The sequence below is a fragment of the Heterodontus francisci genome, unplaced genomic scaffold (assembly GCF_036365525.1).
Source record: "Heterodontus francisci isolate sHetFra1 unplaced genomic scaffold, sHetFra1.hap1 HAP1_SCAFFOLD_172, whole genome shotgun sequence".
Taxonomy (NCBI): Eukaryota; Metazoa; Chordata; class Chondrichthyes; order Heterodontiformes; family Heterodontidae; genus Heterodontus; species Heterodontus francisci.
This window is the reverse complement of record NW_027141631.1, coordinates 2,267,186-2,281,200: the sequence shown is the minus strand read 5'-3', so window position 1 is coordinate 2,281,200 and position 14,015 is coordinate 2,267,186.

Below are 14,015 nucleotides of genomic sequence, written 5' to 3'. Positions count from 1 at the left end.
AATGTTTCAATACCTGTGTGACCAGATTCTTCCAATACTTTTCAACAGCTAGATTGATGATGCTTGCAATCTGTATCCTGAGGAGAATGGGAGAGGAGAACAAAAACATGGTGCATGAACAGGACAGACTGTGTAAAATGGGAGCACAGAAATACTGCCACCTCATTGAAAGTTAATGAGATTTATTCTAAGTCAGACACCTGTCCACAATGAACAAGTGAATACATTAATTGTCCACTTTCAATCTAAATGGGACTGAGGTTCCAACAGAGAAGTTTTCTGGAAAATACCTGCTGCAGTTTTAAAATTGATGAACTGGAACATCTTATACTAACTTTCAAATAACTGTAGTGATTGTATAGTTCTCATAGTGGAGAGAAGGAGTTGTTTATAAATATAAGCAGAAAGACACATTTGTGGATTGGTGAATGAGCTTTATCTTTCTGAAATGTATTTGTCCATTGGTTGCAGGTCACTGGAAATTCTTTTTTACATTTCAATTGTAGCAGCAGCAGTTAGCAGCAAAATGTCTGATTAATCAGAGTAGTGGGTCTGGGAAACACTTCAACAGCCGAGACCCTGTAAAACAGAACTCCAAGTAATAGTTTAAATAAGGCACTGAACTGTCAGGAAAAAAAACCCGGCACGAACCTGACAGAACCACATTGGACCCGAGCCCGACCCGGCCCGAGTATCTCCATTTATTCCCGCGCCCTAACCGACCCGAGCCTTACCCGACCACCGGAATGTTCACTTTCCCTCACTCCCGATTCCGAATCTACAGGAAGCTGCAGCATGAGCGCAATGACGTCATAGAGATGCTCACTTGCTCACTGAGCAGACTCAGAGTTTCCCTCCTTGATGACCCGGACTCCCAGCTTAGGTTGGCTTTTCAACTTTTGACACTTATTAAACTCAACTTCCCAGCAGAGTTAAATGTAATACTTCCTGTGTGTGTCCGACACGGACTCAGCCCGACCTGGACCCAGCCCGACCCGAACCTGGCCCGACCTGACCCGAGCCCGAAAGCCAGACCCGGAAGAGCGACCCAACACGACCCGGACCCGACACAGGTCGTCGGGTCCCGCTGGGTTCAGGTCGGGTGGCAGGCCTTTTCAGAGCGGAGTTCAGATGAGGATTGAATTAATTTCAATCACTGAATCTAAACAAGAAGTAAATCTGCCAGGAATGGAAAACTTTGCTCTATCTGTGAGCTTGTGGCGCAACGGTAGCGCGTCTGACACCAGATTAGAAGGTTGTGTGTTCAAATCATGTCAGGCTCACTTATATTTTACAGCAGCTCAAGTTCCTGGATTTTATATCAGAAGAGAGTTCGTTCTCTTGGAATGTTCGTGCATGTTAGAATTTCAAGATCAACTTTAATAGATTAAAGTCCTGATTGCTGGTTCCGTTCCATTTCCATGCTCAATTCTTATTTCACACTGTTTTATATCAGAACAATGTTTCAGGGATGTGATGTGTCCATTGTTTGTACAATTGCACTGTCATTCAGTGTGAGAAATAAAACACAACCCGCACAGCGTGCGGCTCAAAACCATACCTGGCTCTGTCTATAGGCCGCTTAGTTCAGTTGGTTAGGACGCAGTGTTGATAACAACAAGGCTGTGGATTTGATCCCCATGTGCGCTGTCACATGGTCAGTCATTAATTTGACACATTTTTGTAACACTTAAAATCCAACTTTTAGATGCAAACACGTTTACATCAAATGTCAAAGGGAATTTATTTTGAATAACATCCATTGCATCTTTGTCACTGGTCTGGAGTAACACAGAATTCTTTCCAATTATCTTCCGTTTGCTGATAAACATTGAACTCGTGGCCTGTTCTCGTTAATGGTCACGAGCAGCAAAAACAGACAGAGCAAGTCTGACCGCCCAGAGATGTGGAAAAGGCTTCAGTTTGGGACATGTGCAGCAAATCAAATGTTCACCCGGCCCCGAAAGATTCAAAAACTGGGGAAAAGGACACAAGGAGATAGAGAATAAGCAAAAGCAGACAATGTAAATATTTCCCATCCTTGATATCTCTCTATTCCAATCCAACCTTCAGAGTTGGGTAAATAATTTCAGTGTAAATTGTGCAGCTCAAGAGTCAAAACCAAAGGGCGATGCAGAATAAAGGAGAACTGCCAAAACCCCAGATTGAACCAGGGATCTTCAGTCGAACACACTCCCAACTGAGCTATTTCAGTCTCACAGGCTTGGGATGATAAGTGGCAAGTAACATTCGCACCACACAAGTGCCAGGCAATGACCATCTCCAACAAGAGAGAATCTAACCATCTCCCCTTGACATTCAATAGCATTACAATCACTGAATCCCCCACCATCAACATCATGGAGGTTACCATGGGGAGCCATACAAATAACTTGACTAGACGAGCAGGTCAGAGGCTTGGAATCCTGAGATGAGTAATTACAGTGCAGCTGTTGGCTCCACCCCAGGGGCTGAATTTGTTCTGTAAACCATGAAGCAGCTTCCTCTCAAATCCCAGGTGTATCAATAAATCCTCTTACAAAAGCCCCAAAGTGTGATATATTCCTCTCACTCATCCATGACTCCTGACTCCCCAAAGCCTGTCCACCATCTGCAATTCACAAGTCAAGAGTGTGATGGAATACTCTCCACTTGCCTGGATGGGTGCAATTCCAACTCAAGAACCTCAACACCGTCCAGGACAAAGCAGCCCACTTGATTGGCACCCCATCTACAAACATTCACTCCCTCCACCATCGGCACACAGTGGCAGCAGTGTGTACCGTCTACAAGATGCACTGCAGCAATGCACCAAGACTCCTTCGACAGCACCTTCCAAACCAGCGACCTTTACCACCGAGAAGGGCAAGGGCAGCAAATGCACGGGATACCACCACCTGCAAGTTCCCCTCCAAGCCACACACCATCCTGACTTGGAACTATATCGCCGTTCCTTCACTGTCGCTGGGTCAAAATCCTGGAACTCCCTTTCTCACAGCACTGTGGGTGTACCTACCCCACATGGACTGCAGCGGTTCAAGAAGGCAGTTCTCCACCACCTTCTCATGGGCAATTAGGGATGGGCAATAAATGCTGGCCGAGCCAGCGATGCCCACATCGCATGAATGAATGAATAAAAATGTGTAGTATCCCTTGTGTCATTCTTTTGGTAGAAAATATAACCCTGGTGGAATTGCCCCTCCCAATCACACCTCACTTCATAGAACATAGAAAATGGAGAAAATTTATGGCACAGAATGAGACCATTTAGCAATCGTGTCTGTGCCAGCTGAAAAAGAGTGATCCAGCCCAATCCCACTTTCCAGGTCTTGGGAATGGGATCTGAACAGATCTCAGAGCTCACATTATGTGAATGTTCTGTTGAAGTGTTGGTGAGCTGATATACCAGGGGAGATTCACACTGTTGGACACAGTGTGAAATACATTCAAGTATTTATAAAACATTACAACATGTGAGTAATATTCCCCATTGATTTCTCAGCACTGATGGATTGTGAAGTGGGAGACAGCCAGAAGTCCCAGTGATCCACACTGACCCTGAGCTGAGAATGAAATGAGAAAAAGTTCAATCTTCAGCAGCGAGATGCTGCAGAGAGGTAAGAGTCCTGAATCAAGGAGAGACTTTCTCATCCTGCTGTTGAATCTCATTTCAAACACTCCTTGAACTCTCTGCCGAGGAATTCAGAGCTGGAGAATGCCTGTAAAATCAGCCTACAAAGGAAATAGAAAACACCCACCGTGGGCTCAAACTCAAAAACTTGAGATTCAGAGTTTCATGCTTTCATCGACTGAGCTCACCAGGCCTGAGACAGTGTCCCCGTCCTGTCTGTTATTGGACGGTGCAGCTGTTGGCTCCACTCCAGGGGCTGAATTTGTTCTGTAAACCATGAACCAGCTTCCTCTCAAATCCCAGGTTTATCAGTAAATCCTCTTACAAAAGCCCCAAAGTGTGATATATTCCTCTCACTCATCCAGAATAAAAGTTACATCTTTTGCTCTTTGACCGTCCAAACATTGACTTCTATTTTACTCAGCATTTATTTCTCTCTCCTTTTTATGTTGTGCATTTCCTAATAAACATTTCATTTCAATTATTTATGAGGGATGAAATGAACAGAAAAGATTTTCTGCAATGGTACCGGGGTGTGGGACAGAGTGAGTGGTTCGGATCTGGAATACACTGCCTGAGAGTGTGCTGGAGGCAGATTCAATCGTGGCTTTCAAAAGGGAATTGGATAAACACCTGAATAGAGAAAATTTGCAGGGCTACAATGAAAGGGCAGAGGAGTGGAATTAGCTGATCTGCTCTTGCAAAGAGCTGTCATGGACATGATGGACTGAATGGTCTCCTTCTGTACTGCAACCATTTGATTCCTTGATTCTAACTCTGTCAAAGTTGTTCTGAATTTGCTCTGCTCCAAGGAGAACAACCCCAGCTTTTCCAGTCTCTGCACATAACTGAAGTTATGAGGAACCATGGGGAACCCACTGTAAACCTTCCTCCAGACAGAAATACAACTGTTCACCACCACACTGTGACCCAGCTGTTCACATGATTTGGATGCGGGGACCAAATGTAGTATTTCCAAGTTTGCAGATGACACAAAACTAGGTGGGAATGTGTGTTGTGAGGAAGTTGCAAAGTGGCTTCAAGGGAATTTGGACAGACTTAGTGAGTGGATAAGAAAGTGGCACATGAAATATAATGTGTAAAAATGTGAGGTTATCCACTTTGGTAGGAGAAACAGATGTGCAGATTATTTGTTAAATGGTAAGAGTGTGAATGTACAAAGGGGCCTGGGTGTCCTTGTCAATCAGTGACTGAAAGCTAACATGCAGGTGCAGCAAGCAATTAGGAAGGCTAATGATATGTTAGCCTCTATCGCAAGAGGATTTGAGTACAGGAGTAGTGAAGTCTTGCTTCATTTGTATATAACCTTGGTTGGATTGCACTTTGGAATACTGTGTGAAGTTTTGTTCCCCTTACCTTCGGAAGGATATCATTGCCATAGAGGGAGTGCAACGAAGGTTCACCAGACTTGTTCCCGGAATGGCGGGACTGTCAAATGAAGAGAGATTGGGGAAACTGGGCCTGTATTCTCTAGAGTTTTGAAGAATGAGAGGTGATCTCATTGAAACTTACAAAATATTTAAAGGGATAGACAGGTAGATGAAGCTAAGATGTTTCCCCCGGTTGAGGAGTCTGGAACCAGGGGACACAATTTCAACGTAAGGGGAAAGCCACTTCGGACAGAGATGAGGAGAAATTTCTTTACTCAGTGGGTTGTGAATCTTTGGAATTCTCTACCTCAGAGGGCTGTGGAAGCTCAGTCATTGTGTATGTTTAAAGCAGAGATTGACAGATTTCTAAATACAAATGACATAGGGGATATGGAGATAGTGTGGGAAAAAGGCATTGAAGTGGACGATCAGTCATCATCATATTGAATGGCAGGGTGGGCTCGACGGGCTGAATGGCCTACTCCTGCTCCTATGTTCCTATCAGTCTGCAAACTTCATATGCATGCTGTCATTGTCCGTTTTATTCCATGGGCTTCAGTTTTACTGGCAGTCTAGTATGTGACATCATCAAGAAGGTTTTCAATAAGTTAAATAAGGAGAAATTGTTTCCAGTGGCAAAAGGGTCAGTAACCAGAGGATGTATTTATCAGGTGATTGAGAAAAGAACCAGAGGCGAAATGAGGAATGATTTTTTATACAGTGATGTGTTGTGATCTGGAATGCACTGTCTGATCAGGACTTGAAAGCAGATTCAGTCGTAACTTTGAAAAGCGATAGGGATAAATACTGGAAGGAAAAATGTACAGATTACAGGAGACAGCACTGACACAATGGACCAAATGGTCTCCTTCTTTGGGTATCATTCTATGGTTTTATGAACATAATGTTGAAACAATTCGCTGAGTTGGAAGGGAAGTGAACCCAGATTCCGGGTATTCTAAACACCAGACCCAAACCAAATGAACAAGCCCGTTGTTTAATCTCTGTTTTTCACACCAGCTTCTCCTCGCTCTTTCTGTGTTTCCAGCCTGGTCTGTTCCTCTGACCTTCATTCCTGACACTCTATTGAGAATGGCCAACTCACTGCACCTCTCACTCACACCGTCACTCCACCCCTTCACCCACTTCCAAACCTCTCTGTTCAACAGTACCTCACATCTGCTCCTCTGCTCCATTAATATAACAGGAAAACATTTTCAAACAGACATCTCCAGACAGTGAACGTTCCAGTAAGACAAGGTAAAGATCAGATTCATTCACTTTAAACACAGAGAGAGCAGCTCTCCCTGTTCAGTCCAAGGAGCAGATGTGGTTTCACTCCCATTAGTCTTAGAGACATGGGCCAGAATTTTAAGGGACCGTTGGAGACGGGAATGGAGGCCGGGGAGGGGGAGGGGGTGTGTATAAAATAGGGATGGAAGACGTTGGACAGGATTTTTCTGTCGGCGGCTGACATGGAGGGCAGACTTCGCACATCCACTCGGCAAGAAGGCATTTAAAGTATTTATGAGTCCAATTGTCAGCAATTTTATTCACTGGATCCAATTGAATTAATAGCACACGGGAACCCTGGGGCTTCAGAGCCTCGCCTGGTTAAAGGAGGTGACTGGGATGTGGGAGCTGAGTGTTGTCTTCACTGGGAAGCTATCGGGTGAGGCAGCAAAACTTGGCAGCAAGGGTGGAGGGGGAAAGGGCATCGGGAAACACTGTCAGGAGTGGGGGCCAATGTGCCAGCTCTGCAGGGTGAGCCACACCAGGGTGTCATTGGGGCAGTGCCACCTCATTGAGGATGACAAGTGAGGTAAATGTGGCTGGGTGTTGTTTACTGTGAAGGCCTTGCACTCAGGGAGGGGCAACCTGTCATGGGCCTCATTCGAGGCTCTCATTGTATTCGAGGCTCCCATTGAGGAGGAGGAGGAGGAGTAGAGAGGAAGGGAGGGAGGCGCAGGCACCAGCAGGGGCACCACAGCAGCTTGGGGGCCAACAGGAAGGCCAGCCTCAAACATGAGGCTGGAGAAGGAGGCAGAGGAACACGTCAGCCGAGGTTCAACTACCTGCAGATGTCCGAGTGACAGTGTCTCCGCAGACTGCACCTCTCCATGGAGGTCGTCACTGATCTCTCTGCCATGATGCAGCTGTGCCCCCTGCGACTTGGTGGGCACCTGATGCCAGTGTCACTGAAGGTCACCGTGCCACTGAACTTCTTCACCACCAGATCATTGCGGGGATCCACTGGAGATATATGTGGAATCTCACAGTCTGTAGTGAATCAGTGCATCAAGGAGGTCACCAATGTCCTGTTCAGGAGGGCCGGTGACTATGTGCACATTGATCCAAACAGTCAAGCTGAGAGAGCTATAGGATTCGGGGCCATCGCTGGATTCCACCAGGTGTAGGGTGTCATTGACTGCACCCATGTGACCATCAAGGCTCCTGCAGACCAGCCAGCAGCCTTCAACAGGAAGGGCTTCCACTTGCTCAGTGTGCAATTGGTCTGCGACCACTGCAAATGGATCCCATAGGTGTTTGCACAAATCCCGGGAAGCAGCCACAACGCCTGCATACCAAGGCACTCCCAGGTGCCAGAACCTTTCCGCGGCCCCATCCGCTTTCGGAGATGGATCCTTGGAGACAAGGGCTCCCCACTGAGGACATGACTACTGACGTCTGTGAGGAACCCACGCACGGATGCAGAGGAGAGGTACAACACCTGCTGCGGGTCAACCCGAGCGACCATCAAGGAGGCCATTGGTCTCCTGAAGATGAGATTCAGGTGCCTAGATCGATCCAGTGGAGCCCTTCAGTATGTCCCGGCGAGGGTCTCGCATATCGTGGTGGTTTGCTGTGCACAGCACAATCTGGCATTACAGAGGGGTGAGGTGTTGACTAGTGAGGATATCGTGGAGTGTGGTGTCTCCTCTGATGATGAGGATGTGGAGGAGGATGCTGCCCAAGCAGTGCCAGATGAAGAACCTCAGGCACAGCAGGAAAGGGGCCATGAGATACACACAAGGGAGACATGAGACACCCTTATACATTCAAGTTTCCTTTGAGCCTTACCACCTTCTGGAACCACAGCAATAAAGTCTTAGCTTTAAGCAGCCCTGTTGTCACCTCCTTCCTTCTGTTCTGCAGCGTCCAGGTACACATCGCACAGTGACAAGGCCGAAGCTTTGTAAACTCAGGGCTTGGTCCCTCACTTCCAGCCCCTTGGGAGGAAGGGTTTAAATGAAGTCCCAAAGTGTATCAACAATAAGAAGGAGACATAGTGAGAGAGCATCATTTCTATATTCCGTGTGACACCAAACACAACCCTATCCATCTGGAATGTACATTCACCCGTGAACCCCTCAGTGAATCTAGGTGCTCTTCTTAAATCTTTTCCGGGTGCTCCTACGTGGTGCTCCCCCTGCTCTGTCAACTGAGATGGAGACAGGCTGCTGACCTTGCTGCCCCATGGCTTGGAATGACATTGGTGGCCGTCCTCTTGCTGCCTGAGGCCTGGAGGGCCCCGGCACACTGAGGGCCTCCTGCACAGGTACAGGGACCCCACTCTGTCATCGAGGATGATGGAGGCAGGCACTGGCATCACTTGTGTCACTCGCAGAGGGGATTTGGAGCTACTGTCCACACCAGGAACACCCTGAGAGGAGACCCCAGATGTAGCAGCCAGCTGCTCCTCCCCCTTATAAGACACACTTGTACCTCGCTGCTGACCTGAGAGGGACGTGGACCTGGTGAAGAGTTCAGGTGCCACGTCCCCCCTCTCACCTTGTCACCGCTGGATGGAGCTCATGGACAAAGCGATGGAGTGCAAGTCTGCGCACATCTCCGGCAGCCACTGATTGGTCGGCTGGATCTGGCTCTCCATCAGAGTCACCAATCTCTCAAGGAAGGAAGCCAGACACACCCCCATCAGAGACAGTACAGCATGCAAGGCCTGGATGGACTCCTCCATCATCCGAACTTGGGTACACATAACCTCTGGCAACTCTGCCAGATGTTGCCTGACCTCTTGCTGCAGCTGCAGTATTTCCCGTGTTGCTGGTAACACCAGAGGCACGTCATCAGCCTGGGACTCAGCATGGGCCTGGCCTCCCACAGACTTCCAACTGCCAGTGGCCTCGGCTATCACAGCCTCCGTCAGCTGCCCGGGCCTGTCTGTGACGTGCTCACCAGCTTGTGTGCCCAAATCTAACAGCAAGTGGATACCCACCGAGTGAGGGTTTCTGTGCTGGTGGAGGGTGCAGGGGAATGAGGTGATGGTGCACCATCTGAGGCTCCCTCCTCCTCCTCAGAGGTGTCTGGCTGTCCCCCAGTCTCTCCAGCTCTTCGCTCTTGTCGTTCATCCCAGCCTGCATGTGAAAACAGGGACATTGAAGGGTTAGGGTCTGCCCATCGTGACATTCCAACCACCCCTACTGTGCAGCTCCATTGATGCAGTGGTGAACAGATGAGCAGTATGGCTCCTTTGCAGCGGATGCTCCCTTGTGCCCCAGGAGATGTTCACTCACTCTCTTAGGTAGGTGTCCCTGTCTCTCCATCAGCTATGGAGCAGCTGCTTTGCTGCCCTGCCTGTTCCATGGCCTCCTCCTCCATCGGAATGAGGACATGGAGATAAGGCATCCACTGCCAGTCTTGACATGCTCTTTCCGATTGTGGGCTGTCTTCTCCTGCAGCCACTATGATCAACAAAGTTAGTCTCCCAGCGGAGACAAACCCAATATCTCTGATGGTGATAGTCCAGCAGTCCATGATGTGGACACACATATTCCTCCTGCATGTGGCCCCTCTCGAGGGACTGTGTGAGTTTATTCAATGACTGATGTGCACCTCCCACCGAGATGCAGCCAAGCCTCAGGCAGCATGTCCTGCTGCCCTTCCCCAATACACATGACTGGGCGGTCACTCCCTTTCCACCAAACACTCCCTCTCACTCTGCCATGCGCAATGTCCAAAGGGTCCAAAGTGTTTTGAGTTTGCGCCTGAGCAGCCCGGATCCGGTCATTGACCCACTTCGTGCACTGGATCCATGTCTTGGGGGTGACCCCACGGCTGCTGACTTCACCTACTATCTCAAAGCAGCTTTGCTTGGTCAGGTGGACAGGTCTCCACCTCCCATCCCTGGGGAAGAGGATCTTCCACCTATCTGTTGTCACCTGGAGGCGAACCTGCAGGAAGGCATCGCCAAACCATTGGACCATGGTCACTGCAGGCTCGCATTCAGCTCCTTACCTATCAGGCAGCAGAGACAGCAGAACGGGTCCTGGGGCATCAGTGACAGCAGAACGGATCCTGGGCAGCAGAGGCAGCAGAACAGGTCCTGGGGCAGCAGATGCAGCAGAACAGGTCCTGGGGCAGCAGAGGCAGCAGAACAGGTCCTGGGGCAGCAGAGGCAGCAGAACAGGTCCTGGGGCAGCAGATACAGCAGAACAGGTCCTGGGGCAGCAGATGCAGCAGAACTGGTCCTGGGGCAGCAGAGGCAGCAGAACAGGTCCTGGGGCAGCGGAGGCAGCAGAACTGGTCCTGGGGCAGCAGATGCAGCAGAACTGGTCCTGGGGCAGCAGATGCAGCAGAACAGGTCCTGGGGCAGCAGATGCAGCGAACTGGTCCTGGGGCAGCAGAGGCAGCAGAACTGGTCCTGGGGCAGCAGAGGCAGCAGAACAGGTCCTGGGGCAGCAGATGCAGCAGAACTGGTCCTGGGGCAGCGGAGGCAGCAGAACAGGTCCTGGGGCAGCAGAGGCAGCAGAACAGGTCCTGGGGCAGCAGATGCAGCAGAACGGGTCCTGGAGCAGCAGAGGCAGCAGAACGGGTCCTGGGGCAGCAGAGGCAGCAGAATGGGTCCTGGGGCAGCAGAACGGGTCCTGGAGCAGCAGACGCAGCAGAACGGGTCCTGGTGCAGCAGAACGGGTCCTGGGGCAGCAGAGGCAGCAGAACGGGTCCTGGGGCAGCAGAACGGGTCCTGGAGCAGCAGAGGCAGCAGAACGGGTCCTGGGGCAGCAGAACGGGTCCTGGGGCATCACAGGCAGCAGAACGGGTCCTGGGGCAGCAGAACGGGTCCTGGAGCAGCAGAGGCAGCAGAACGGGTCCTGGGGCAGCAGAACGGGTCCTGGGGCAGCAGATGCAGCAGAACGGGTTCTGGGACAGCAGAGGCAGCAGAATGGGTCCTGGGGCAGCAGAGGCAGCAGAACGGGTTCTGGGGCAGCAGAGGGCTCTCAGGAAGACACTCATTTAAACCAGGCAGCAGTGAATGCAGGTCTGGCAGCCCTTTCAATATGGTGCCAGCACCTGCCGTTGTGTCAGATGTCGGTGCCATCGGTGCCTCGTTCCCTACCTCTGGTCCTTGTTTACATGGGCCCCACGCCTCCCCTTCATTAATTGGTCGGCTGCTCCGTGATTGGGGTCGGTCGGCCACATTTCACTCGTGTGGTGACGGCACCCACTTCCGGTGCCTCTGCCCAGAGCCGCACCGTTAGTTTAAAATTCAGCCCATGGGGTCAAGAGTGGAAAATCTCCCCTCTGATTCTCTCTACTTAAAATGAAGGAGACACCAAATTAAAACTGATGAAACCAGGGATTGTATCCTGGTTCTTCAATCTAGTGTTCTCCCAAATGAGCTATTCCATCCTCACTGTGAACTCATCTTCATTGGAGACAAATATAACTCCAGGTGGAATTTCCCACCCGTTCATTCCTCACTTCAGGGGAATGGGACCCGACCAGATCGCGGAACTCAGATTATGTTAATGTTCTGCTCTTGATATCTTAATATTATCTTGCGTTTGAGCCACTTTTAATCAGGTTCACGGACAAATTCTTCCATCATCCCTTTTCCCACATTCTCTCTCTCTCATTCATTCTTTATTCCTCACAATCCAGAAAGGGTTAGGAATCAGAGCTCACCCCCAAACCCTCTGCACACAGACCTCTGTCTGTTACCCTGTTTGATCCAAGAGACCAGTCAATAAATTACACTCTTTATAAACACAGAAAGCTGCCTCAGAGTGTTGGACAGAGATAAATACACTGAAGTCTTTTGAAAAAAGTTCATCTTACGGGTTGTTACTGAGCCCACAGAGCAGGGCGGGCCCAGGCTCCAGCCCCAGCCCCAGCCTGTGCTGTGTTAGCTGATGCCACCTGGTGTGATACTGAGCCACACGGAGCAGGAAAGGTCCTGGTTGTATTCATGGCCTGTGTTGTGTTAACTGATCCCACTCAGTGTGGTCGGAGCCACACAGAACAGAATGGGCCCAGGCTCCTTCCTCAGCCTGAGGGATGATAGTTCTTCTCACACGTTGTTGCACAGAGCCCCACACAGAACAGGGAAATCTCAGGCTCCATCCCCGGCCTGTGGTATTTTACTTCATCGCACCTGGTATGGTACGGAGTCCCCAGAGCAGGAAAGATCCAGCTTCCATCTCCGGCCTGTGCTGAATTAGCTGATCTGACCTGGTTGGCACTGAACCGCAATCAGGGAAGGATGGGCCGAGGCTCCATGGCCTGTGGTGTGTTAGATATTCTCATTTGGTGAGGTACTGAGCACCATATAGAGCAGGATGGGCCTGTGCTCAGTGAGCTGATCTCACCTTGTGTGGTCCTGAGACCCACACACAAAGCAGGACAGGCCTAGGCCTCATCCCCGGCCTGTGTTCAATTAGCAGATCTCAGTCAAAAGATTTTGATAAGGTTCCACACAAGAGGCTTCTCTATAAGATTAAAGTCCCTGGTATCAGTGGTAATATATTGATCTGGATTGGGAACTGACTGGCAGACGTAGGCAGAAAGTAGTTACAGATGGATCTGGATCTGTTTGGAAACCAGTTACCAGTGGTGTCCCACAGGGATCGGTGTTGGGACTGTTGCTCTTTACTATTTTTATTAATGATCTGGATGTAGGTGTAGGGGGCACCATCTGTAAATTTACAGATGATTTGAAGATCTGTGCGAGTGTTCAGACTGTAGACGATACTCGACTGTTTCAGGCTGATCTTAATGTGTTGGAAGATTGGGTTCATGACTGGTAAATGATGTTTAATTTGGGAAAGTGCAGTGTTATTCATGTGGACAGGGCGAATGCTCAACATTCATACACCCTTCAGGGAAAAACATTAAAGTAGGTGGAAAAAAGAAAATAATTTTGAGCAGAGATCTGGATGTTCTAGTGCACAGATCTCTAAAGGTACAGCAGCAATGCTGTGAAGTGATAGTTGGAGCAAATAGAGGGTTGGGCTGCATTCAGAGGACAATTGAGTATAAAATGAGGCATATTCTTTCATGGGATGTGAGCAACACTGGCAAGGCCAGAATTTGTTACCCATCCCTAATTGTCCTTGACAAGGTGGCGGTGAGCTCCCTTCTTGAGATGCTGCACTCCATGTGGTGTAGGTACACCCACAGTTCTGTTAGGAAGGGAGATCCAGGAATTTGACCCAGCATCAGTGCATGAACAGCGATATATTTGCAGATCAGATGGTGTGTGACTTGGAGGGGAGCTTGCACATGGTGGTGTTTCCATGCATCTGCAGTCCTTGTCCTTCAAAGTGGTGGAGGTCTTCGGTTTGGAAGGTGCTGTCTGCGGAGCCTTGGTGAGTTGCAGCAGTGCATCTGGCAGATGGTACACACTACTGCCACTGTGCGTCAGTGATGAAGGGAGTGAATGTTTCAGGTGGTGAATGGGGTGACAATCAAGGCGGCTGCTTTGTCCTGGACAGTGTCGAGTTTCTAGAGTATTGTTGGTGCTGCACTCATCCTGGTTTGTGCCTTGTAGATGGTTGACAAGTTTTGGAGAGTCAAAAATCACAAAATTATTGCAGTGCAGAAGGAGGCCATTCGGCCAATTGTGTCTGCATAGAATCATAGAACATAGAAAGTTTACAGCACAGGCAGGCCAAAAAAACGAGCCACCCAGCTGAATCCCATTGCCCAGCATTTGGACCGTAGCCCTGCAGGTTCAGGTACTTGAGGTGCACATC